We start from the raw sequence: 24,545 nt of genomic DNA, 5'->3' as shown, positions 1-24,545 counted from the left end.
GTATGAAGAATGGGGTCTTGCGCGAACCTAGGCCCCCTTTGGTCACAACATTGTTTTCAGCACTTGGCGATGCTCTTCTATCAACAAGAGTTGAAATCTTGAACAGACAGTCTCAAGCCTATTATCTCTGACTCATTATGTTTTCATGCCTACAAATATTATGCGACTACGGGGAGGCAGCCTATAGTAGATAAATTAGCTAAGAAGAGGATTTTCAGCCTGAAAATGCCCGTCTAAACAGACCCAGCCCAGAAGAATTACCCATTAATCGCAATCCTGTGTCGTTTTCCTCCCTTTTCGAATCCCCGCTCTCCTTCAGTTTCACCTAATTTGCTTTTCTTTCTTTTTGCATCCTTTACTGCCTTCCATTATAGTCCAGTTCTTTTCGACTGTTTTTTGTCTCCTCTATTACCCAGCATTTCCACAATCCATCCCATCTAAACACTGAAGCATGCACTGAAAATTTGAAGCGATGAAAGTTTCGATCACCTTTCAAACCCTATTTTCCAACTTGGAACTGATTCCATGCTCTGAGAAGTGAATTCGAGATTGTAAATGGGGTATTGTAATATTTGGGCCAGGTGCGAAATATGAAATTCAATATATGACTACCTTTTTTGGCACATTGACAACTGGCTTAAGGAACAAAGAAGGGCTTAGCCGTTTGGGATTCAAATCGGTAAAGTCAACCCGTATTATTGTACCAGAATTAAAATACAAGGATCATGCATTGTCTGTGCATTGTTGTAAGTAAAAATTACGTGCAAGTACACTCACAAGTTACTAGGTCTCGATGATAATTGGCAAAGCGTAGATATTAGCAAACAATCAAAACCGTGTTTAATTTGTATATTATTAAAATTAAGAACTCTGCTTTTTATTCATAATACACAAATGATACTAATACTATAACCATGCATTGCTGTAATACTATCAGGCATAAGTATTGGATGGAAACAGGTAGTATAATTGCCAAGTACAACTAACTCCTCAGCCACAGACAACAATTCACAGATACAAGAAATTTTTTACTTTTATAGCAAAATTCGATCTTGCCATTTTATTTTTAAGTGACTGGACATTTGACAATAATATTTTTGGATATTGATAGAGATTCACAAAATACTTTACACAGCAATTTCCTGTTTTTCATCTCATCAACGTTGATACAATTGCTGGGTGTCAAGTGGAAACAAAAAGGTGACAGATGGGAAATACATAATATGGGCAATATAATAAGGGGGAGGGAGGGGGTGTTTGCTCATACACAAAAATTTGGCGTGGCGCTAATATCGGTAAAAGTCTAGTTTATTGACTTCTTGCTATTTCAGAAAGGGGTTAGGTTAGGAAAATAAACTTTCAGGGATTGGTCTACAGGCTAAAGTATGTCTCGGTAACATATTTTGAAGTATCTACCTCCACTCCTTCTCCCTCTACAGGGCCCTGACCTGTGATGACCTTCAAAATATGTGAGTTATACAAGTGAAACCTTGCGAAATAGATCTTCTGCTTGAATGAATTACAACAAAATTGTTTTCAGATTCACAACTTCGCTCCAATTTATAAGATTTTAAAGATATGCAAATCCATTTCTTAAATTTGGAAGAAAAAAAACTTGAGGGAAGAAAAATTTGGAAGAAAAACTACTCAAATTATAGCTATTGCATTTTCAGAACCAAAGGCAACAAAAAAGCACCTGGTAAGCGAAAATTAAGGTAAAATGTTGTTTTGTCAAAATTTCAGCCTGTCATTAGGCAAATTTCAGGGCTCTCTAGAGGGAGAAGGAGTGGATACTTTAAAATACCTTCCCGAGATATACTTTAGCCTGTAGACCCATCCCTGAAAGTTTCATTTTCCTAACCTAACCCCTTTCTGAGATAGCTATAAGTCACTCAACTAGAATTTTACCCTAATTTCCTTTAACAATCTCTACTAGACTATCTTTGGATTTTCGAACAGACGTGGACTTTCTAGAAGCCTGATAATGCCTAAATTAATAAGGGCGAGAATTTTAGTTTTTAATATATTTGAGTTAACAACTAAATATTAGGCATAAATAATACTTTATTAATTGATTAGTTTCATAGATACAGAAATGTATAGTAAACCATTAATTTCTCAGCTAATTTGTCGTTTAGTGATTATTGGAAGAGGACAGTTATTTATTTTCACCTGAACTTCTGAAGAAGAAAAGGAAGATACAACATTAAAGTTCCTACTGTGGACGCTAGATCCAACTAGTTGGGTACACAATAAGTCTTTTCTTCCATACTAACTTGACGTTGACGTTGATATTAACTCCTCTCTTGCTGTTTAGCCTAGAGGACATTGTATGGCAAATCGATTCTCACTTCTTAATAAATACTAGGAGGAAATCTTCTTTCCTGAAACTGTAATTTAAATGTCCTTTAATCTTGTGTTTCTTGTCAGAAACTATATGACAAGACTGACTATCATACAATTTTCTTCTTCACTATCAAATCCTCCTAATAGCATATATAGGCTCGGCTGCACTTTCTTCTGTCTGAAAAATTCGTTTATTTCACGTCTCTCTTGTTTGCTTTCGCGGCACATTATCATCAAGTGTTCTATAGTTTCTGATGTACCACACTTAGGACGTTCCTCACTCTGTCCCAAAAATTTTGCTTTGTATCAACCAACTCCTGCATGGTGTGATCAGAGTCGAAACAGTTTTTTTGCTTCATATCTAGTGACTTCTTTTTACACCTTCGTTTCTATATTTCTCTGCTTTTTCATTGTCACAGAAAGATTCCCAGTCAAATCTCTATTCGTTTTAAAACCCTGATTATCAATCTCTTTAATCACTTTATCAAATGAAATCGTAAGGAGTGTCCATGTTGGTTACAAGTGTTCCTGACTCAACGGCGGATTTGGCCTTCACATCTGCTATTTCATTTCCAGAGATCCCAATGTGGGCGGGAATCCACTGAATAACTACTTTCTTCTTTTTTAATATGTCTTGTAGTTTAATATAACATATTAGGACATCTCTATTTGGTTTTTCCATAGTACTAGCATTTACAACTGCTTGAATAGCACTTTTTGAATCAGAGTAGATGATCACCTTATCCTCTTTAACAGATTCCTCACTGAACTCCAGCACCTTCTTAATGGCGTAAACTTCTGCCAGGAATACACTGCTCTCTGGAGGTAATTTAATTTTTTGGACACATTTTTGCAAGGGCACCAAAATGCTGCTCCTACATGCTTTATTTCATTTGCTTTCGATTTGTCAGTGAATAATGGAAGGTATCCCTTGTACTCTTTGTCCATCATCATGCAGAATGCCAAGTCCACTGGACTATCTTGGTCCATATTAAATTCTAATCTTGAACTGATCCTGTTTTTCTCCCATGGTGGAGGGACACTTATTTCACCCACTCTTAACATATTTGAAAGTACTATATTAATTCCATAACTTCTACATATTTCTAATGCTGCTTTAAGGCAATTGGATTGATTTCTTGATTTAGCTACGTTGGCAGTTGCTTGGCGACCAGGTTTGATGATTTTTGACTTAACTGGGTGGTTATTTTCTAAAGACCAAATCCTCTGTACATATTTAAAAAATCTGATCTTTCTTCGTGTTTCCAGGTCTGCTAGACCACTTTCTGATAGAAGGATACTAACATTGCTCCAAATGCAAGTCTTATGGCTGATTTTTGGATTACATCTAATCTTGCAATGGTAGAAAGACAAACTGTGCCATAAATTCTTGAGCAATAATCCATTTTAGGCAATATATATTTGATATAATACTGGATCAAAAGTTCTGCTGGTGATCTTCTAGCCATATAGGCCAAACTCTTCATAACATTCAGTCTTTTCAAACATGTTGATTTGTGATACATCACATGGGGATCCCAGGTAAGTTTATTGTCAACCACTACACCTAGTATTTTTGCTTCGCTAACATATTCAACTGGGTGGCCACTTAAGTACAGATCTGGAAGGGTTCCGATTCTTTTCCTTGTGACAGCAATTGCTTTCATCTTAGTTGCATAAAAACTTTAATTCAGCTTCTTTGGACCATTTTCCTTATTTTGCAACGACCTGGGTTATTAGGGTCTTTATATAGTAGGTATCACATGCCATCACCCATGCAGTATTGTCATCTGCAAAAATAGCTCCTCCATCATCCTTCATGTTGATAGGAATATCGTATGATCCTATGTTGTACATGTCAGGCCCCAATGCTGATGCTTGAGGGATTCCTCTTTCAGGAAACACTGTTATGCAAGTAGGTCTTCTTTTTCACTTATTTACAGAGCTTCAAAACTTTGGAATAAACTGAGTATAGATATTAAGGAAATAGTTTTTCCACTGAAAGAATAATAGCCGTTGCCTGATATTTACTAATTAACCTTCGGTTCCAAAATGATCGTGGTAAATAAAGTAAAAACTTTAAATACCGATAGTAATCCGTCTTGACCCTCTTTACGTCACCTTTGTTCGAAAGCATAAAAAAATCAGCACAAAATAACACAGAATGGTCGCAGAAACTCGAGTAGAGCTTTGTAAGTGCTTGTCGCCAGAAATGTCCACGATTTCCAACAATTTTAAAATAGCCCAGTTTAAGCTTAAATTGAATATCCCGAGTCATCTGAAAACGAAAAGAACTAAAAGAATTGCAAACAGAAATCCCAAGCCATCGAAAAGAAGTAACTTGTGGTACGAAAAAAGAAATGCAATCCAAAGGATGCGACGAACTAACCCCATTAAATATAAGAAATTCACATTTATCTACATTTAGCAATAATCCAATTCTTGCAAATGCATCAGCAACGGATCGGACAGAACACGCTAAACCGACCTCAGTTCGGCTAATAAAAGCTGATAAAATCTACCCATTTTGCAAAGAATATAATACTTCCTGTTTGAGGCACATAAGACTGTCTTCTGCACTTCTATTTTTTCTGAAACCACACTGAATGTCTTTCAGAATTTTCTTCTGTTGTATCACAGCTTCCAGTCTCTTCTTAACTGAACCTAAAACTTGGAAAACACTTAGAGTGGAGGGATCGGGATGAAACTTGGTGAAAAAAAAATCACGAGTCCTAGATACATGATTGACATAACCAGAACGGATCCACTCTCTTTGGGGTAGTTGGGGGGGGGGGGTTAATTCTGAAAAATTAGAAAAAATGAGGTATTTTTAACTTACGAACAGGTGATTGGATCTCCACGAAATTAGATATTTAGAAGGATATCGTGTCTCAAAGCTCTTATTTTAAATCCTGACCGGATCTGGTGACATTGGGGGAAGTTTGGGGTGGGGAAACCTAAAATGATGGAAAACGCTTAGATTGGAGGGATTGGGATGAAACTTGGTTGGAAAAATAAGCAGAAGTCTTGCATACGTGATTTACATAATTGGAACGGATCCGCTCAATTGGGGGGGGGGGGGGGTGATTCTGAAAAATAAGAAAAAATGACGTATTTTTAACTTACGAAGGAGTGATCGGATCTTCATGAAACTTCATATTTAGAAGGACCTCGTAACTCAGATGTCTTATTTTAAATCTCAACCGGATCAAGCGTAATTGGGGGGGGGGCAGTTGGGGGGACCGGAAATCTTAGAAAACACTTAAAGCGGTGAGATCAGGATGAAACTGGATGGGAAGAATAGAAACCTGTCTAAGATACGTGACTGACATAACTGGACTAGATCTGCTCTCTTTGGTGAAATTGGGGGGGGAGGTAATATTGAAAATTGAGGTATTTGTAACTTACGAAAGGGTGACCAGATCTTAATGAAATTTGATATTTAGAAGGATCTTGTGCTTTAAAGTTCTAAATTTCAAATTCCGACCAGATCCTGTGACATTCGGGGGAGCTGGAGGGGGAAACCAGAATTCTTGGAAAACACGAAAATTGGGGTATTTTTATCTTACGAATAGATGATCAGATCGTAATGAAATTTGATTTTTTGAAGGAATTCATGTCTCAGAGCTCTTATTTCAAATCCCGACCAGATCTTTCGACATTGGGGGGAGTTGGAGGAGGTATCTTGGAAAAACACTTGGAGTGGAGGAATCGGGATGAAGCTTGGTGGATAGAATAAACAAATGTCCTTGATACGTGATTGACAGAATCGTACTGGATTCGCTCTCTTTGGTGGAGTTGGGGGGAGGAGTTCAGTGATTTGGCGAGTTCGGTGCTTCTGGACGTGCTAGGACGATGGAAATTGGTAAGCGTGTCAAGGAGCCGCACAATTTGACTTGATAAAGTCGTTTTCCCAGATTCGACCATCTGGGGGGCAAAAAGGAGAGGAAAACTTAGAAAAAATTAGGTATTTATAACTTACGAGTGGGTGATCGGATCTTAATGAATTTTGATATTTAGAAGGACTTTGTGACTCAGAGCTCTTATTTTAAATCTTGACCGGCATTAAGCCTCTTATTTTCCTTTTAAAATCAATCTATTGATTCATAGAATTTTGTCAGAGCTCAAACCATATGATCTCTTGGCTCTTAGCTCTTCTCACCTCGTCACAAGTGCCATATGAGCTCTTAGCTCTCTTTATGGCACTTGGTATTGACCAAGTGACATATGGCAATCGCCAATTATGTCGGTCTTTCTGTCTGTCGGTCCCGGTTTTGCTACTTTAAGCACTTCCAGGTAAGCTAGGACGATGAAATTTGGCAAGCGTATCAGGGACCGGACCAGATTAAATTAGAAATAGTCGTTTTATCGATTTGACTATCTGGGGGGGGGGAGTGGGGGCCGGTTAATTCGCAATAAAATAGAAAAAATGAAGTATTTTTAACTTATGAGCGGGTGATTGGATCTTAATGAAATTTGAGGTTTGGAATGATATTGTGTCTCAGAGCTCTTATTTTAAATCCCAACCGGATCTGATGACATTGGGGGGAGTTGGACGGGGGAAACCTAAAGTCCCGGGTTTGCTATTTTAGCAGATCCGGTCCGGTTATGTCAGTCACGTATCTTAGACAGGTTTTTATTCTTCCCATCCAGTTTCATCCTGATCTCTCCGCTTTAAGTATTTTCTAAGATTCCCCCCCCCAATGACGCTGGATCTGGTTGAGATTCAAAATAAGAGATCTTAGTTACGAGGTCCTTCTAAATATGAAGTTTTATGAAGATCCGATCACTCCTTCGTAAGTTAAAAATACCTCATTTTTTCCAATTTTTCAGAATTCCCCCCCCCAATAGAGCAGATCTGTTCTAATTATGTAAATCACGTATCTAAGACTTCTGTTTATTTTTCCCACCGAGTTTCATCCCGATCCCTAAATCTGAGCGTTTTCCATGAATTTAGGTTCCCCCACCCCAAACTCCCCCAATGTCACCATATCCGGTCGGGATTTAAAATAAAAGCTTTGAGACACGATATCCTTCTAAATATCAAATTTCATTGAGATCCGATCGCCCGTTTGTAAGTTAAAAATACCTAATTTTTTTCTAAACGGGCGTTAGGTCTTCTCTTGTTTATAATAGTTTCTGTTTGTATTTAATCATTCTCACAAGCAGGTTGGAGGTAAAATGAGAAAATTGCAACACCAGAGATGATGGTCACGAAATACGAAAGCTTCGACTATCATTACAGTTAAATAGAACTTTTCCTGACGAACCCTTCTCGGTCAAGCCTAATTCCCTAGCGACTGCCAAAAAAGCCGAAGCAATTCCGTTCCACTAGTTGGCAACCTTTATATTACATGCTCCAGACTTAGAAGCAAAAAGGGATGAGATCTTCATTAGCTAGTGTATATTCATTCCTTTCTATTTTACAATTCTTTGCTAAATAGCGGACTCTGTGTTATTTGTGAAATTTTGGAGAATATAGCCTATATTATCCTTCCACATATGAAAAACATTATAGAAATGACCTAAGTGCTAGTGGTGAAAAATTCCAGTCAGAGATCTGAAATGGATAGCTATTAAAAGCTATCATGAATCCACACTGATAAAGCAGACTATTTAAAAATTGGCTATGATTCCATTGTCTTAACCTATTATTGTAAATAAAATAGCATTAGTAATTGGGTCTCAGCATGGAATTTGCGAGATAATCAAGATACCGTTCATTTTTTGATGTTATTGAATTCACTAACAATCAGAGTTAAAGCTATTTTTTCATTCATGGGCGTGATATTTTGAATTTAACTGTAAAAACTACTAGCTAGAAACAGCTTCCAATAGTGGCTCAGATTTGGCTTCCAAGAATTGGCATTTATTATCTTCTCATAGAGATCAGCCTGACAGCTTGTCGTGAATATCAGAAGGAAAGCAAAGCCAGCTCGACGAGCCAGTTCGCGAATGACGTCTTTATAATTACGTCTTAATTTTTTATAGCATAGCAACACTGTCTTAAAAGTCCCAAATATCTTAAAAATCTACGTTTACAGTGTAGGGTTTTCAGAATATTTTTTTTTTCACCTGACATTGAAACCGGATCATTGCAGAATTTTACTGAAACTTACTTGTAATTGGCGTTCTATGGAAATTTCAGGCCACGATGTACCTGAAATAATAGGATAGGCTAGACCTACACTAGAATACTGATGTCATTCAGAGGGAGGTACCCCTCTATAGCTCAGGGATTTGAAAAGTGATGCCAGATACCTGTATAAATTTTCTATTAAAACAATAAGAATGCTGAAAAATAGACTTAGGCCTATCTTTAGAATCAGGATTTCATCCTTGATTCAAATATACCATTTATTTGTGTTGGAAATGAGCTTTTTTCCCTCCATCTAATGTGCAAGCACTAAAATTCTGGTTTATCAATTTTTGTCTTCTTGGAAAGGTATTAGGCCTAGGATAGGAAAATTAAACTTTCTGGGATGGGTCCACAGACTAAAGAATGTCCTGGTAGGCCTAAGGTATTTTGGATTACCTATATCTACTCCTTCTCTCCCTAAATGGTCTTTTGAAATTTGACCTTGAAAACTGTTCCAAGTTGAGACAGCACATACTGAGAAGAATTTTGTCCTCTCTCTGTGTCTGGAGTGCTCCTGCTACAGCTTCATTGAGTTGCCTTGTGTCATAATGGCAAGGGAGGGAGTGAAAATAGAGTTAGCCATGTTGTTTTGGTGCATTTTCTTGACAAAAATGACATCTCCTCTGTGTGGCCAGTAACCCAATTAAGGTATCTTCAGGCAATGCAGACATTCAGGGTAGGGAAGCTGTTGGCGTGATGTGAGAGAAGCTGTTAGAAATGACTGAGGTGAGACTAATAGGCCAGTAATTTTCAGGGTTATTTTTATCTCCCTTCTTGAAAATCTTCTGCTTAAATAAAGTACAAAAAACTATTTCCAGCTTCACAACTCTGCTCAGTCCCAACAGTCCCAAATAACAGAATAGCATATTCAGAGCCAAAACCAGGGTATAAATGTATAATAATTCCACTACATAAGGAGACATGTTAAGAAAACATTTCTTAGGCTAGTTCATAATATGTAATAAAATCCTATTTAACACATTGGTAAAATTATAGCAGTTCATATAACTGGCTTACCAATAAAGTGAAAATACCATTTGATGCCTTTTTTTATGCTCTTTATGAATATAGTAATCACTTCTACCTTAAATTCAGCGCTTTTTAACCTAATCTAAACTAACCTTATTATAAATAATTTTAGCACTGAGAAAATGTAGCATTATTTTTTCAAAAAAGATGGCCCTGAGAAAATGTAGTATTATTTTGTGGAAAACAAGCAATAAGTCATATTTTAATTAAAATTTATAATTTTTAAGAGCTCAAAAAGTGCTTAAATTTGAATTTGTGGTAGAAGCAATTATTATATTTGTAAAGAGCATAACAAAAGGCATCAAGTGGTATGTTTGCTTTTTTGGTAAGTCAGTTATATGAACTGTCATAATTTTTTGAAAATTTGTCATTTTTAAGAGCTCAAACTGTGCTTAAATCTCAATTTAAGGTAGGGAAGCCAATTATATGAACTGCTATAATTTTATCAACACATTTTCCAGTGGGAGAACCTTTAGCTTCACTTCTTTCACTGTATTTCCAGTTTTTCAGTTATATTTTTAAATATTTATGTCTATTCTCCAAGTCTTGCATGTGACAAGTGGGTATGCTTTCAATTGTACAATCAGAGACTTAAAAACATCTCCCTGACAGGTGTAGAGTTCCTATGTCTCAAGTTGATTTAGCTCTTTATTAAGACCCAAGCACCTGTAAATATAACAACATAAGCACATAACAAAAACGACACTAAGCTGATAAGCAAGCAATCTCAGCAGGATGCTACAATAATATAAGCACATAATAAAGCAACACTAAACTAATAAGCAAGCATGCCCAGCAGGATGCTATATCTTCCTTCTTCTGAGTGTGCTATTGTCTCTATAAGTTTAACCTGGTGGGTTTGATTATTGTTCTACCCGATCTTGTTTGCGTCACTCCGCCTCTGTCCGGGACTGGTTTTGTTTGTTGCTGTGTTACAGCGCTAGTAGGGACATTGACAATATTTCCATTGTGTTTGGGGGGGGGGGGGCTGCCAGGCTGGGTGAGGCTGGACGCTCAACCGGGCTGACTTTGGGTACCAACTCGGACGGTTGGTTAAATTCTACATTTTGGTAGTCTTGTTTTGAGTGGATTGCTTTGTCTGAATTCCTATGGGAGAGTCTGACCCTGTTGTGTCAGAGCGTTGATCCATTGTCAGTAGCAATTGTGTAGGATCGCGGCTGCGGGCACACTTTGACAATGGTTCCTCTCTTCCAAGGACTGCTGGGTGTCATTTGGACACTCACTCTTGACCCTACCTGAATTTTGGGTAAGGATTTAGCAGTCCTGTTGTAGTACTCTTTCTGTCGCACTCTTGATTTCTCTCTGTGTTTCTAAAAGCTTGCTTTGGACACAATGTTCTTCTCTAGGTGCTTCTGCATGACAGGGAGGACTGATTGCAGCTGTTGGCTCATGAGCAGCTGGGCTGGTGCTGCCATACCGTCTACGGGAGTGTTCCGGTATTCTAGGATACTGATGTATGGGTCCTGTCCACTGATCTTGGACTTGTTCAAGATTCTCTTACAGGTTTGCACGCATTTCTCGACGAGCCCGTTTGCTGTGGGGTGATAAGGGCTAGATGTTTGATGTTCAATGCCCCAGTTTTCTGTGAATAGCCTGAATTCGCTGGAACTGAACTGTGGCCCGTTATCAGAAGTGAGAATTGCTGGTATTCCATGGCGAGCAAAGTGTCCTTTGAGTTTTGTGACCACATGAGAAGTGGTGGTGGAGGTTAGGTTGTCCACCTCAAAATAGCGGCTGTAATAGTTGACTGTTATTGCATACTGCTTCCCATTCCATTCAAACAAATCACATCCCACATGCTGCCATGGTAGTGACGGGATCGGCGTGGGAATCATTGGCTCTTTTTGATTGTTCAACATTGTGTGAGTGCAGGCATCACATCTTTGGATAAACCATTCAATGTCTTTTCTGATACCTGGCCAGTAAATGATCATTCGGGCTCTTTGCTTGGTTTTTTCAGTGCCCAAATGAGCGGAATGTAGTCCCTTTAAGACATTGTCTTGTAGACTGGTAGGAATGACAATTCTTGAACCTTTGAAGATCAGGTCATCATGCGTTGAGAGATCTTGGTGAATACTCCAGTATTGGACTATGGTGTTTGGGCATTGTCTTGTTGTCAGGCCATCCCTCCAAGATGACCCTCTTCAGTGCTTGGAGTTCGTGATCTGTTAAGGTCTCCTGTTTGATCTCCTCCAGTCTGCTGCCCGTGGCGGGTATGGATTTTACAAACAAATGTACAAAGATTTCGATCTCTTTGTGTAATTCTTCATCAATGTCAGGAAGATGTAGTCTTGAGAGTGCATCTGCAACAGGGATTTCCGTACCGGCTCGGTACTTGAAAGTCAAGTCATACGGCTGTATGTACATCATCAGGCGTTGAATCCTTGGTGGTGCTGTATGGAGGGGTTTGATTAGTATAGATTCGAGTGGTTGATGATCCGTGATGACTTGTACTTTCCTTCCATATAGATAATGGTGGTAATGCCAGCAACCATAGACTATGGCAAAGAGTTCCTTTTCTAGCTGTGAGTAGTTCTGTTCGGATTTACTCAGTGATCTTGATGCGTAAGCAAAGATTTTGCCATTCGCGGATATTTGTGCCCCTAGTCCATGTTTTGAGGCGTCAACTTCGAGCTCAAGGGTTGGGCTGGAGCTGTCAAAGAAAGCCAGGTTAGTTACTATGGACTCTTTGAGCTGGTTGAGACATGTAGTGTGGAGCTCTTTCCATTCGAACTCGTTAGCTTTAATCAGATCCCTTAATGGTTGGTTCTGTGTTGCCAGGTTTGGGATGTACCTTGAGAGAAAGTTTAGCATTCCAAGGAGAGTCTGGAGTTCCTCCTTCGATTTTGGAGTAGGCATCTCGTTGATGGCATGGAGTTTCTTGGGGTCTGGTTTGATGCCAGCATTGCTGATGATGTGGCCGAAGTAGCAGACTGACTGGACTGCAATCTGGCACTTTGATCTATTAAATTTTACCCCCTTCTGTCTTGCTCTTTCGAGCACTTCCGCAAGTCTTCTGTTGTGCTCTTCTCGTGTGGCTCCATAGATAAGTAGGTCATTGACAAGTATTTTAAGACCTTGAAATATCTCTTCCATCTTCCGCTGGAACTCATCCTGGGCAGATATCAGCCCAAAGGGATATCTCCTCCAACGGTATCTGCCATAAATTGTATTAAAGGTTGTGAGGTCTGAAGCTGATTTTGAGAGCACAAGCGACCAGTACCCTGAGGTGGCATCAAGCTTTGAGAAATATTTTGCACTGCTCAAATCAGAAATGGCATCTTCAAAAGTCGGGATTGGGTAATGAGGGTGCTTGATGGCTTTGTTCAGGTCTACTGGATCAATACAAAGTCTCACACCGCCATCCTTCTTTTCAACTAGCACCATCGAGTTGACCCATTCCGTAGGCTCTTCCACCTTTTCTATTATCCTCAAGCTTTCCAATCTGTTCAGCTCTTGTTTCAATTTCTCACGCATTGCAATAGGCACTTTTCTGGCAGGATATGCTGTCGGCACAGCTCCTTCCTTGAGGTGAATCTCGCGCTTGCCTTGTATTTTCCCAATGCCAGAGAACAGCTCTTTGTACTGTTCAAGGAGTGGCTCCAAATCTGGCGTTGATTTGCTGTCGTCTAAGGCATCTATATTCAGCCTGAGCACCAGTATCAATTTTGAAGCTTACAGTAGTCTGATTGTTGATCTTCAGTGGAACAAACGCCTCATCCTTACTCCCTTCTTGCTGTACAGCATATAGCAGTATTTGATCTTCTTCAGCAGTTTCTGCTATTCGGCTCTGTTCGTCATTTTCGATAGCATTCACGACTTTGCTGCAGCATACTTTTGCAAAGTGGTTTAATTTTCTGCACTTTGAGCATGTTTTCCCTTTGGCAGGACAGCTGTGTCCAGGGCCATAGATTCCTCCACAGAAGTAGCACTCTGTGCCTTTTGTTCTTGATCTTGCGTCTGCTGGTTTTGGTTGTTTCCGGTATACTACATCCACTTCCTGTTTGATTGGGGGATGGTGGGAATTGTTGTCAAATGATTTCAGCTGTGCTTGGGTCGTCTCATAGATCCTACAAACTTCTACTGCTCTTTCAAGTGTTAGGCTGTTGCCGTCAGCTAGAAGTTTCTCTCGTATTCTTGGATTTCTGATTCCACAGACGATTTTGTCTCTGGTCATCTCTTTTGGATCATGGTATTTGCATGGCTTGACTAGCAACTTCAGCTCTGTGATGTATTTCTCAAGTGTCTCTCCATCACGCTGGTCACGTTTCTGGAAGATATATCTGGCAAATACTTTGTTCTTCTTTGGAGCAGCATACTCACGAAATTTCAGAAGGTAAGGCTCGATTTTATTTGAATCGTCTGCTTCAATGTCAAAAGTTTTAAAGATGTCTCTTCCTTTTTCGCCAATCCATATAAGTAGATAGGCACACTGAATCTTCTCCAATTTACCAGAGAGAGGGCCTAGAAACATAAGTCTTGCATGTTCTTCAAACTTTGACCATTCTTCATCAAGATTTTCAGATTCCCAGTTGATTGCTGGAGGGGCAACTCCATCCATCTTTGCTGTTCAAAATCCCACTTCTGACACCATGTAGAGTTCCTATGTCTCAAGTTGATTTAGCTCTTTATTAAGACCCAAGCACCTGTAAATATAACAACATAAGCACATAAAAAAAACGACACTAAGCTGATAAGCAAGCAATCTCAGCAGGATGCTACAATAATATAAGCACATAATAAAGCAACACTAAACTAATAAGCAAGCATGCCCAGCAGGATGCTACAACAGGGAACTCCAAGTCCTGAAAATCATTTATAATTTATAAACTCATTTATAAAATCATTATCTCCAGGAATGTCTTATTACCATTATGCTATGGCAACTTATAAAATCATTTTATAAAACAAATACCCAAGAGCCATATAGCCAGTCTAACCTAACTTAACCTAATTTATCAATATTTGCCTATTAGGCCTAATATCTTTTTGGTAGATGGCAGTGCTGGTGTTTAACTTTCATATATAGACTATTTGAAAATGGACAAATGCAGTGAAATCTATGTTTATTTTACAAAATTTTCTAAAAAGAAATTTACAACAGTGAAAGAGGTGATGATAAAGGTTCTTGTGCTGGAAAAATATTAAACCAAGATTGTTTTGCATATTATGAAGTAAGAATTGTTCTCTTAACAATAATCCATATGTAGCAGAATGGTAATACATTTACACCAAAGAAAAAAAAAATCATAACTAAAAATTAAGGTAAAATGTTGTTTTGTCAAAAATTTCAAAAAAAACATGTCAAGTAGGCAAATTTCTAAGACTTAGAAATCAGATGAGGGTTAGTATGGAAGCTTGGCAATGTATTTCCAGGGTATGTTTTTGGCTCTGGATTCATTACTGAAAGTTTCATATTCCTAACGTAACGCCTTTCCAAGATGGGAAAAAGTAGCTAAACTAAAGTTTTACCCTTCCATTATTTTTTCAGACTGTTAAGTCAATTTGAAGAAAAGAGTGACTTACAGTGCATATAGAGGCTATGCAGCTCAGGGTAGGGGTGAGTGGTAAATGCAGGGACGGATTTTGGAAAAGCTCCAAAATGCATGGTTAATATTGGAGTAAAAAATCGTTTATGGCTTAAATGGAAGCCCTAGAACTGCTGCGTAAATTTTGATTTTTCCGGATTTGGACACAAGGTATACTCTGGGACATGGTAAAAAGATTCATGTATTGGTAGAAAACTTTGAATATTCATTGTATTAAAACTACATTAAAAATTTGACTTTAGAAGTAAAAAACATCTTGGCACAAGACTAGACTACCAGTCAGAAAACACAAAGAATGATGCTACTCTGGAAGCTGTACCTGGTGCTGGGGTAGGAGGCAACAACTTTTTCAAAATGTCTTCCCTTGGATAAAATATTGAGTCTTCTTAATCTAGCCACTTCCACTTTCTTAGACCTGTCATACACATGACACTGTTCTCGTTTTTCACTTGGACAGACCCATGAAATTACTCTCCTTCATAAACAACTTTAACAAAATCTCCTGTAGAGACACTGTCAAAAATCTCTTCCTCTCTCTCACTTTCATCTTCCAATTCACCTAGTTTCATCAAGTTATCACTATCATCATCAAGAATCATTTTTCCATCATACTTCCTTCTGAATTCACTAATAGCTTTTTTGTTGTGTAGTCTTTTTTTGCTTTTCCAGCTCTTCCAACAGCCCAAACTCTTCCCCTAGCCCTGCCACCCCATGTTTTCTTAGTTTTTCTTTTGGCTTCTTGTTCTTCAATCTGTCTTTTCACAGGAGTGTCAGTAAGAATTTTTGTATAGCCTTTTTTCCTGCCTCTGCCACTCAGTACACGTGGCTTGGCTTTAGGGTATGGTCAAACTTGTTCTGGATTCACTGAAATGGGAATAGAGGATTGTTCAGGCCCACTTGTACTTGGGCTTTTGGCCAGGTTGTTTCCAGGTTCAACTGGATCTATAGCATCAGGTACAGGTCTTTTAGTTGCAGCAGAGGTTAGAAAATCCTTTTAGGTAAATATATCTGGCTTGTAAGGCTGTATTCCTGTCTTTTCAAAGCCCTTCATTATGTTGTTTGGTGTGAAAGATATTGGGAGGCTTTTGCCAACATGAGATACAATCTTGTATATTGTCAGGGTGTTTTGTGGATTGTACAGCATCCAGTTGTCCATAGCCTTTTTGTATTGGCAATTGAAGGGAAAATACACACAAATGTCTATCCCACTACATACCACTTGTTCTTGTCCCAGTATATACCATGCAACCTCTACTTGCAAGTTATGCCCAATTTCTTTTACTTTTGCATATTTTTCCACCAGATGGCCACACAACATGGCCTCATGTTTTAGCTTTCATTTGCTATCTTACACACACAATTTCTGCAAACCATTGCAAAATAAAGCATAAAAGACTATTGCCCAAATATTTTTTTGGGGGGTATAGCCAAAACTTTCAAGTTGATTTTCTCAAAAACAAAAATAGCAAATTGCCAAAATGATAGAACTGTCATGTCCGCCATTGAATGTACTATACTAGGTGGCTTTATTTGATTTTTTTAATAGAACACTAGATGGCAGATAAGTACCATGTTCCACCTTATACCCCGTCCCTACATATACCACTTACCCCTATATATCTGAACGTTAAGGGATGGGGGGATAGATTCAATAAAAGCATAAAAACAAAATTGCCAAGTTGTGTAAGTAGAACTGTCTGGTGTGCAGTGTTTTTCTGTAGCTGAAAAAAGCTTGGAAGAATAGGATCATAACTATTAAATTTAATAATATCTGTAGGATTTTGGAAGCTAAAATAATGACAGTGGTTAAGTATGGCTCTGAATTATGGGTGCTTCAATAAGTTGAGAATGATATTTTTTTTTAAATAGATATGGTAATATTTGGATATGCACCCTCAAAGCCATCATTTGGGCCTTTTTTCTTAATGGTGGTGATGTAGCACAGCTTCCATTGTAATCAAAACTTGCCTGATCCAGCAAAAATCATAAGGCAGCACAATAGTGCTGCCTAAGTAAATAGCAATGTGGGCACAATATAGTATTTATTTTTTTTTGTTTAGACCATGGCACTTCATAACAAAGGTTTTGTTGTAGAAACTTCAAAAAGGGCGAAATTGATTGGAAATTCAAAGAGCTAGTGCCCTTTTTAATATTCAAAAGCTTTGGAGGCAACTAACCCCCCTCCCATGCCCACCTTTTCCCCAAACACATTCAATGAATTTTGAGATGGCCAATTGTGTCTTTGAAGATTAAAACTCCCCAGAGCTCTCAGGGCAATGGTTGTAAGTTTTGCCCTGGGGGTACATAAGGCATCATAGACAGTGTAATAGCACTGCCTAAGTAAAGAGCAATTTGGGCACAATATAGTATTTATTTATTTAATTTTTATATAGAAAGGTTAATCATATAAACTTCAGAGGAAGCTCATTAGATTAGTAATGAAAAGTTCTAGTGCTCTTTTTAAGATTCAAAATGATCAAAGGGTGGGTATGTCATATGTATGAAGGGGGGAGTCCTCATCCTTGCACTCCAGTTACAGAGTGAGTGTCTGGTACCCTTTTTAAGAGTAACAAGAGATTGAAGGGCAAGCAGCCCTTCTCTCAAGCCCATTCATTTTCCAATTGCATCCAGTCAAAATTTTGAGATAGCCATTTTGTTCAGTATAGTAGAATGGTCCAGCAACTATGTCTTTAGAGATATTAGGCATGTCAATCCCCCACAATCATGCAATTGGCTCATTATGCTTTAAAACAAAATTTTGCTTTAAAAATAAATCAAAGGGTATTTTGTTAAATTTTGTCAATAAGACACCTCAGCAATATTATCAAGAATGGCTAGGAGTTGAAACTTTTGGGATACTACTATTACTACGTCTGTTCTTACAATTTAAATAAATCAAAAGAGTGTAAATGTATCCAGGTTGTCAAAGGACATAGATAGAATCTTTTAGGAATGGTATTAAGTTTTATTTTTCAGTTCAACTTCAGAAGCTATAAAATTAAATAAAAAAATACTGTTTGTGTCAGGATCTAGGATAGAATATATGCTAGGATAGGATGGGTATGAGATAGGATACAGGGCTAGGATAGATGCAATGTAAGCCCACTTGGTAACAATGACCACAGATAGGTATGATCAATTGGACCATTCTTCTGTAGTTTAGAGTAGACATCATTGCACAACATCAATTATTGATAGAGTATGTGACCTGGTTTGGTACTTCAAACAGCATCAGCATCCTAGCCCAACTCTTTAATATACGCATACATATTAATCGCTATTTAGATGATGGGCAGCTCTGCTTGTATCTTGAAGGCTTGGCTTGCCATTCTTTGTTGAGTCTCCTTTTAAAAACGTTAGCCAATGTTGAACACACTGCCTCCTCACTTAAACAGTTCCAATCATTGATGACCCTTTGGCTAAAAGTCTTGTCTATTTCTATAGTTAACTCTATGTCTAGAAAGATTTCAGTGGGACATCACCTAAATATTATGAGATTTTGGATATTTGGCTTAACATTAAAGTCTATTATTGGGGGGGGGGGGCATGTAAAAATGGAATAGGAACCAAAGCCCTCTAAAGCTGCTCATTAGCTAGAATTCCCCACAGGCTTCTAGCTGCAAGCAATATTGTTGTACTTATCTTTGGGACAGCCAGTAAATAAACTAATAAAAAGAGAGTAAATACTATGGATCCATTACTTACTTTAGCAAAATTCTGTTGAAGAATATTCTATGTTCTTTAGTGTGTGATTAAGAAATTTTTTAAGGCTAATTTGGCCAATAAGAAAAATTCAAAAAAAATAAATAATAATAAGATAAGGCTACTAATAGCAAAATAAAATGAGAGATTTTGGACAAATGCTCAATGTCTGCCTTGGTGGCAGCAAAAGAAAGGGAAAAAAGAACTCAAAACTGTAGACAAAAAAGTAGAAAAAAGATAGAGACTAAAAACCATGAAAATATACATTTTTTTGGCATTTTTAAAGCTTTTAGAGAATGAACACTGTTACAGATTATATACTATTTCTGTTTCCTTTATCTTGGTCATTCCAGTTTTTATTTTATCTAAACATCTTGTATTTCCCTTGTTAATGTTAATTTTTTTTATGGCATTTGGTATTAACGAAGTGACATATAGCAATTGCAAATTCTGCCAGTCTGTCTGTCTGTCTGTTGGTCTGTCAGTCCTGGTTTTGCTACTTTAGGCACTTCCAGGTAAGCTAGGACGACGAAATTTGGCAGGCGTATCAGGGACCGGACCAGATTAAATTAGAAATAGTCGTTTCCCCGATTTGACTATCTGGGGGGAGTGGGAGGCCGGTTAATTCAGAAAAAATAGAAAAAATGAAGTATTTTTAACTTACAAATGGTTAATCAGATCTTAATGAAATTTGATGTTTGGAAGGATATAGTTTCTCAGAGATCTTATTTTAAATCCCAACTGGATCTGGTGACATTGGGGTGGGGGAGTTGGGAGGGGGAAACCTAAAATATTGGAAAACACTTAGAGTGGAGGGATTGGGATGAAACTTGGTGAGAAAAATAAGCACAAGTCCTAGATACATGATTGACATAACCGGAACCGATCCGCTCTCTTTGGGGTAGTTGGGGGAGGGCTAATTCTGAAAAATTAGAAAAAATCCCGACCGGATCTGGTGACATTGGGGGGGGGGGACCTAAAATCATGGAAAACACTTAGAGTGGAGGGATTGGGATGAAACTTGTTGGGAAAAACAAGCAAAAGTCTTAGATACATGATTGGCATAATTGGAACGGATCTGCTCTATTTGGGGGAATTGGGGGGGGGGGGTGTTAATTCTGAAAAATTAGAAAAAATGACGTGTTTTTAACTTACGAAAGAGTGATCGGATCTTCATTAAACTTCATATTTAGAAGGACCTCGTTACTCAGATCTCTTATTTTAAATCTCAACCGGATCCAGCGTCATTGGGGGGGGGCAGTTGGGGGGGGGGACCAGAAGTCTTATAAAATACTTAAAGAAGAGATATCAGGATGAAACTGGATGGGAAGAATAAAAACAAGTCTAAGATACATGACTGACGTAACCGGACCGGATCCGCTCTTTTTGGTGGAGTTGGGGGGGGGGTAATTCGGAAAAATGATGTATTAGTAACTTACGAACGGGTGATCAGATCTTAATGAAATTTGCTATTTAGAAGGATCTTGTGCTTTAAAGCTCTAATTTTAAATTCTGAGCAGATCCTGTGACATTTGGGGGAGCTGGAGGGGAAACCGGAATTCTTGGAAAACGTGAAAACTGGGGTATTTTTATCTTACGAATAGGTTGAAAATCTGGTCAAATCTGGTTTCAGGGTTAGTTTTCACCATGCAAAATGAGGGACTGTTGTCTGCAATATTTCCATTTTCATTTTATGAAATCTGATTGTTTAGGAGTTTTTGTAGTCTCAAATCTGGTTTCAGGGTTAGTTTTCACCATGCAGGATGAGGGACTGTTGTCTGCAGCATTTCCATTTTCATTATATGAAATCTGATTGTTTAGGAGTTTTTGTAGTCTCAAATCTGGTTTCAGGGTTAGTTTTCACCATGTAGGATGAGGGACTGTTGTCTGCAGCATTTCCATTTTCATTTCATGAAATCTGATTGTTTAGGAGTTTTTTAGTCTCAAATCTGGTTTCAGTTCAGTTCAGTTTATTAACATCAAAATAAATGGACAACAATAACTTTCTACCCTTACAAGGCTCCATGGCCTGTTAGATAGGGGTTAAAACAAAGATAAATACCAAATAAAGAGTCCCTTCTTAAAATAAAACAAGAAATCCAATTAAATAATTTTGTGTTAATTTTACTCACCACTTCGTCCTCGAAATTCAAATCCAATTCCACACCATCTCCCACCATCACAAAATCACAAAAATTAAAATTAAATAAATAAACGTGCTCAAGCCTAGCATCTAGGGATGTCGCCCTACCATCCTTATTCATCATATTATTAAACATATAACAATATTAATTCAAACCAATTCAAAAATAAATTTTTTCTCAAATTTATTCCCCATTATATTTATTAACCAAAAGTATTTTTAGTTGGGTATTAAAGGCATCAAACGAAAGAATGCTACGGACATTATCGGAGAGACTGTTCCATACTTTATTACATGCTATTCGGGGACTAAAATCTGATCTGACAGTCTTAGTTTGAGGTAATAGTAGGTGGTCTTTATTGCGTAGATTATGAAAGCTCCTTGAATTAACTAAATCGGGAAAGAAAGAATTGAAACAGCAAGGCAGTTCACCATGAAGATACTTGAAAATCATTGAAGAGCAGGAGACGACATAGAGTGCATGAGTATTCAAAAGCACTTTTTGATGTCCTTTATTAAATTCGTTAACTAACTGGCGAGCCTTTTGATGAATTACTTTAATCGGACGGAGCAGAGACTGGAAAGTATAAATCCAAATCGAGTTGCAGTAAGTTAAATATGGCTGAAAGAATGAAAAATACAGGGTCCAAAGAATAGATCCAGGAAAAATGTGTTTAAGTTTCCGAATAATCCCAAGATTACGTGATATTTTTGCTGGACCATCTTGATGTGGTTTCTAAAAGAAAGATTCTCATCCAACAAAATTCCAAGGAAACGCACGTATCTTATGTTAGGTCGAGACAAAGGTCCTTTCGAGGTAGATATAGTTGATAAAGACGGGCATACCTTGCCAGTTCTAGAAAATATGAGAAAGTGTGATTTAGCGATATTTAAAGCAAGCCGGTTAGTGTCAAACCAGTGATAAAACCGCTCCATAAGCATGTGAAGTTTAACCTCCGAAGCTTGTTCGATGTCTTCAGCACATAGGATGTTGCTGTCGTCAGCGAAGGCAATTAAATCTTCATGAGGGGATGGCAGAATATCAGAAGATGCTATCGTATTTTCCTTTTCGTGACATAGAGTACAACACGCAGAAGGAATCGCGTTCTGTACAGCTCTAAATAAATCGTTGATGTATATGAAAAACAGAGTAGGACCAAGATTCGATCCTTGTGGTACTCCATAGTCTACACCAATGGAGTTCAAGGAGTCAGGTTCCATGGAAATCGTTCTATCTGGTAAATAAGAATGGAACCATGATAGGGCTGAACCTCGTATTCCTGTATGAGACAGTTTATCAAGAATGATCTTATGAGTAAGACTATCAAAAGCTTTCTGCACATCAAGGAAAATAGCGGCTGGTATTTTCCAGAATCTAAAGCAGTATGAAGAAAACTGATGAGTGTAGTGCACGCTTGCTCCGTAGTATGTTTTGATCGAAATCCAAACTGATGATTGTGCAAAAACTCCTTAGATTGTAAAAAACTTGTGAGCCTTTTTTGCATTGGCTTTTCAAATATTTTTAAAAACACTGGAAGAAGGAAAATTGGTCGGTAATTTGACGGGTCACTTCTGTTCCAATGCTTAAATAGAGCTATCACTCTCGCAGTTTTTAGGGACCTAGGAAACTTTCCTTTTTCAAACGACATATTAATAAGCTTTGTTAAAGGGCCCAGAATTGAAAGGAATATAGTTTGCACTGGGCCAGATGATGATGCACCTTTTAAACCTTGAATGTGTCTTGCCACCTCTGATTCCAATACAAGCTCTATAACAATAGATTTAAGGCAAGGGGGTCCCATGAACTGGAGATGTTGATCCTCTGTGAGGGAAATCGCGCTTCCACCAAGTCCCTTGACAGTCTTTTCGCCAACTGAAGCAAAATATGATGCAAGGGAGTTCTAAATCTCACAAGGGCCCTCGATCAGTACCCCGTCAACATCAACCTTCGTTGGAATGTCAGAACTATGAGATGATGGTCCGATGAGAGAATTGATGACTTTCCAAGTTTTTCTCATGTCCGTTTTGCACTCCAGAAGCTTTGTAGGAGAACTTTTGAATCTTTTCCACAAGTAGAGTTTGCGGCTTGAGGTTGTCAGAAGTCCTTCTGTCATCCAAGGGTAAATTTTCACCATGAAGGATGAGGGACTGTTGTCTGCAGCATTTTCATTTTCATTTTATGAAATCTGATTGTTTAGGAGTTTTTGTAGTCTCAAATCTGGTTTCAGGGTAAGTTTCCACCATGAAAGATGAGGGACTGTTGTTTGCAGTATTTCCATTTTCATTTTATGAAATCTGATTGATTAGGAGTTTTTGTAGTCTTAAATCTGGTTTCAGGGTAAGTTTCCACCATGAAGGATGAGGGACTATTGTCGGCAGTATTTCCATTTTCATTTTATGAAATCTGATTGTTTAGTAGTTTTTGTAGTCTCAAATCTGGTTTCAGGGTAAGTTTTCACCATGCGGGATGAGGGACTGTTGTCTGTAGCATTTTCATGCTAATTTATGCTACTGAGATACAGGACCCTTGGTGGAATGGGCCACAGTGCAGTTTTACAGGTTGCACATGCCTAATGCTGCCATTTGTCTTACTTACTTGTGGAAAAAAGGTTGAATAGGAAACAATTATTTGCTCGGTATATATCTTTCGTATTATTAGCCTTGTATGATTGACTTTTAATTGACTGCTATTATGATCATTTATGGGTATTTTAATCTGCAGTTGTGGTAATTTTGGAGATTTACTTACATGCAAAAACAGAATAATATGGTAGTTTCCATGTAATCTAGATATCTCACTATCTTCACTTCTCATGAAGATGATTCAACAAAAATATTTATTTATAGAGGATACAGTGTGGGATACAAAAGGATGGACAACAGTAAAGACTCATATTTAAGAGTTTTATCATCCAAAAGCATTTCTAAGCTCATGAATATTTAGTCATTGCATCAATAATTGATGACAGTTTTAATTCAGGCACCCTGCTGCCGAATAATGTTCACCATTCTGATATTGAAATTGTTCATAACACTTTCCAACATATAATTTGGAACATCCTGACTTCTCTCTAAATATTTTTTTTTGTCAGCCTGTCAATGGCATCTGGGTTGTCCTTATGCACTGTCCCCTTCAAATATCTCCAGTGAAAGTAGTCTAGTGGACTTAGATCAGGGGAGTAGGGTGGCCATGGTTTGTTGATCCTCCTTGAGGTTTTATCAGTCATCTGGGAAGTATTGTATTTTTTTTTGTGTTTGCTTATCTTATGGCCAAACGTGTAGCATTTGGTTTGGTTTACTCGAGTTTGTACTTGTATTGCTGTCTGAAGGACTTGCAGACTAATTGTTCTGAAAAGTCCCTGACATCTAGAATACAAGTGGACATCCTTGCTGTGCACTTTGGGCCACAGCAGCCTTTGATATAGTTAACCATGCTTCCAGTGTTCCTAAACTTTTCTACCTAATGTGTGCTTGTGGAGATTTTCTTCTCAGGATATCTGTGTTGAAACTACCTCTGAACAAGAGTAGGTGGCTTTGTTGCAAATTGAAGTTCCACAACCTTTATCCTATATTCCATCAAAAATTGCTTGTAGTTTTAATCTTGGTATCAGGTAAA

The 24,545-nt window shown here is 38.0% G+C and overlaps 2 protein-coding genes across 3 annotated transcripts in view; one reads left to right on the top strand and one right to left on the bottom strand.

Moving 5' to 3' along the window:
• LOC136030428 (differentially expressed in FDCP 8 homolog A-like) overlaps nt 1-24,545 on the bottom strand; it is a 92,980-nt gene that overhangs the window by 1,661 nt on the left and 66,774 nt on the right. The window lies entirely within an intron of this gene.
• LOC136030429 (peroxisomal biogenesis factor 19-like) overlaps nt 8,306-24,545 on the top strand; it is a 44,586-nt gene continuing 28,346 nt past the window's right edge. Inside the window, exon 1 of one of the 2 annotated variants that reach the window (XM_065709406.1) lies at nt 8,306-8,391. The gene's annotated coding sequence lies outside the window, so the exon portion shown is untranslated. Of the gene's footprint in view, nt 8,468-24,545 lie in introns of both variants that reach the window. The other variant, XM_065709407.1, reaches the window with a different exon arrangement.

The sequence above is a fragment of the Artemia franciscana genome, chromosome 8, assembly GCF_032884065.1.
Source record: "Artemia franciscana chromosome 8, ASM3288406v1, whole genome shotgun sequence".
In the NCBI taxonomy this organism is placed as follows: domain Eukaryota; kingdom Metazoa; phylum Arthropoda; class Branchiopoda; order Anostraca; family Artemiidae; genus Artemia; species Artemia franciscana.
The sequence above is the reverse complement of the archived record's forward strand: the minus strand, read 5'-3'. Positions and strand labels throughout refer to the sequence as shown.